The sequence below is a fragment of the Apodemus sylvaticus genome, chromosome 1 (genome assembly GCF_947179515.1).
Source record: "Apodemus sylvaticus chromosome 1, mApoSyl1.1, whole genome shotgun sequence".
Lineage (NCBI taxonomy): Eukaryota > Metazoa > Chordata > Mammalia > Rodentia > Muridae > Apodemus > Apodemus sylvaticus.
The window spans coordinates 197,762,943-197,766,855 of record NC_067472.1 but is presented as its reverse complement, the minus strand read 5'-3'; positions in this window follow the sequence as shown (position 1 = coordinate 197,766,855).

Here is a 3,913-nt window from a genome sequence, read left to right as displayed (position 1 = left end):
AGCTTTTGCACACCTGTATCAGTTTCATCCTTATGACACTGTTCAAACTGGAGAGAAATTCAATGAATTTCAGCAATGTGATAAAAATCTTTATGTTATGAAGTCCACTGAGGTCCGACCCAATTACAATACCATTACAATGCAAATGATAAGATTTTTTTGTAGACAACTTGCTACTGACTAAATAGGACCACAGCAATATACTCAGAAGGTTAGTTGCATCAACACACCACTCCCTCTCCCTAAGCCAGAAACTGATATAGATTCCAAATCTGAAAAGGAAAAACATCCATGCCAAGTTAGAGCCATGTTTACCACCAATCAGGATGTCCTTTTCCTGTTAATCTAAGTCAAATGATACAGAATGCAGGTTTTATGGTCTAGCCTTTCATAGTCATTTGTTCTTTTGTGGTTAGGAAAAAAATAGTTCATTTTTAGGACTAAAACAAGAATACCAGATTTTATGATTAGGAACAAAACATTAATAAAAAAAATTTGGCCAGATATTGTTAAGTACATAGGTCCCCTAAGACCTGGGACTTATACTTAGTTTCAACTCATGATTAAATGTAGTTTGGCAACAAAAAGGCAGCCCTTAGGTCAAGTTTCTCTAACTTGTTCCCAACCTATATATAGCAAAGTCATCTTTGAATATATAACAGAATACATATTGAAAATAAATCTTAGAAATGTAATCAATGTGATAAGAACTTTTCACTACACAGTTATCTATGAATACATAATAGAACTATCCAGAGTGAAAGGCTATAATAATCAGTGTGGTAAAGCCTTTGTCTGTAGCAGTAGTCTTAGAGACCATAAGAATATTTCGTAACACAGAGAAATCCTATAAACAACAAATAATTGTGTAGAGGATAAATATTCTCAAGATAGAACAGTTGAGCCAAGGTGAGGATATTCTATATACCTGTTCCATATCAGTCAGATCTCTAAACCGTGCCTGAGCCCAGATCTACCACACATTTTTTTGTTTTTGTTTTTCTTTTCTTTTCTTTTCTTTTTTTCATTTCTTTGTTTATATGATATATTTTTTATTCACTTTTCAAATGATTTCCCCCTTTCTGGCCCCCCACTCCCTAAAAATTCATGAAATTCTTTGGTAAATAGATGGAGTTGGGGAACATCATACTAAGTGAGGTAACCCAGTCTCAAAAGATCAATCATGGTATGCACTCACTAATAAGTGAATATTAGCCTGGAAAACTGAAATACCCAAAACATAATCCACACATCAAATGAGGTAGAAGAAGTGGCCTCTTGTTCTGGAAACACACTTTTTTTTATTCTCAAGGCTGATGAGGCTGACAAGACCAAGCTGGGATTTCACATTTAGCAAAACTTAGTCCAAATCCCACAGAGTTATCTGTTGGGCAAGAGGCAGGAGGCATAAAATAAGGGCTACAGATTGTGCAGTCAAAAAACAAAGGCAGAAACGACCACTCCACAACTGGTGAACTGAAAGGCACTTAGCAGTAGAAGCATTTCTTTTTCTTGAGCTTCTTGTAGTTTCTCTGAGGTTTTATTGTTCTCATTTTCTAATCTCTGTAGGTGTGATATTACCTGCTCATGACCTAACTTCAGCTTCTCATAGAAAGAATATGCACTGTGGTAGGACTTGTCCCTAGGAGTGTAGACTCCCATGAACACTGGCCTAAAGCATCACATCAGCACAGGGTGGTCCTCAAAGAACACACCATGGAGTACAATATCCTGGATCCTGTGTAGTGTCAAATTCTGGTGATTATAAAACATATTATGCTGACACTAGGCAGACAAAGGTTATGAATCCAAGTGGAGGATGCCCTAGTTGCATGTGGTCACTCAGTAGGATTGGGAACGCAGTCTATCCCAGTATGTTCTCGGGTGCAAAGTCAGTCAGAAATTACAAGTTATTGTGGGGATGAGAACGAAGAACAAGACAAATATATAAACTGCTAAGTGTTTCCAAATTGTACCAAGGTACACACTTCCTTGGAGAAGCATTTATGAACGTAAGATTGGGCATAGTGACAATCTGGAGGTGCAGCCAGGTCTTGAACAGAAGACCTGAAAAATATGAGTGAGACATTGCAGACCCAAGAATGACACCATAGGATTTGCAAAAGTGAATACCTATAGTCCAAGAACCCATCTCTGACGACTGCTAGGTCATCTTGCAGCTCATTTCTCTCACTGGGCATCAGGTGAGTGGTCAGTTTCTCCATTTATATTTTCCTGCTTCTTGATAACCACATTTGGGAGGAAGGTGTTTGTGACATACCCTAGCCTCTCCAGCTAGAGTAACACAAGTGAACTTGGAAAGTGAGAAGGCATACAAAATGCACAGACCAGGCTGAGGACCAAAGAGAAAGAGAGCACACCTGGAATACAGTGAGAAACTAAAGACTTTGGCACACACTTGAAATGCTTTCTCTGTGGATCTCAGTTCACCCATCAGCCTGTAAAGATTTGGATATCTAAGCAGCCAGGTGTTTTGGTTGCCTACATACGCATGCTTATTGTGACCACACAGATGGCCTCTCCAGGACTGCTAACAACTGCACAGGGTCCCACGTGGCTTCAGAGTTCCAAAACATGTAGCTAAAGAAACCCGGAAATATGGCACAGTCCCCACGCACCCATATTCAGTGGTCATAACCAGATGCCCTATAATGGATTTTAGGCTCATAACTGTGGATTAAATAGTCATGCATGGCAAACCATCATCAAAAGACTGAAAAATTCATCCAACTGAAAGATCAAAATAATCTAGATCTGGAAAATAGGTCCGGTCTCTGATTTTGACAGTTTTATGGGGCATAAAAGATCTGTGTGACACACAATCTGCTCAGGAAGCTTAGGGTATCATTCACACAGATAAGGTTGTCAGAGGAGAGTTGAGAATGTAAGGTGTCAAAAGAATATTTTGCTCTGAGTTACTATAGGCTGATAGCGACTGTATCTAGAAAAACAAACAGGGAGTAAGTGTTGAACGGATATAAACTGGGAAATATTTCCTCCCTGACTGTTAATGGTCTCATTATGTCCCCAAGTTATACCACAATGGCCAATAAGACGAAAATGTAAAAATTCACAGCAGAATAGCTTAGGAGGATCCAGCTCCTATCTTTGGGGATGAACCAACTAATGTAATAGAATCCTCAGCTTTCAGAAATTATGATAAGCAGGAATGTTTATTAGCGTCACAGTTTAATCATTTCCTGCTATTTTATAGTCATGAGCTTCTTTCAGTGGATTTGGACTGAGAGAAAGCAGAATATCTGGAGGCAACACATTAGTTTGCGTGATACTGTGCCCAATTATGTGTTTTAATGATGCAAACAAGTTTATTGTTTTACACTGGATTATTGGTTTACATTTAAAAGTCAATTTTTTCCATATGTATGACTTCTGGTTCTGTGACAAGCTGTCCTAGAGTGCTGAGATTTGTTTCTAGGGGAATGTGAAAGGAGAAATCTTTAATAAGAATCCCATGTAAAGAAAAATTTCAGTTTTAACAAAAATATTTTCAGTTTTAACACAAATATTTTCCATCAAAATCTCCAATTTTATCAGAAAAACTTTCTATGTGCTTTGACAATTAGTTAAGATTTTTTTATATTTACCATTTTCAAATTATTGTCTTCCATCAAATTCTTCAAATTTAATGTATTTTCTATATATTTCTGATTTTTAAAAAAATAATAAAGATAAAATGGTAGACATAGAAATATTTCTAAAGAGTTGAGTCAAACACATAAGAAAAAAATTAGTCAAAACTACAACCATGGTCTAGAAATGTCTGACTGGAGACAGACACAGAAAATTTATGACATCTGACTCCTACAATAAAGACATTTAGATATGAAGATATGAACCAGTCCAAGGGAAATGCTTGGTAAAAGGTAATTTA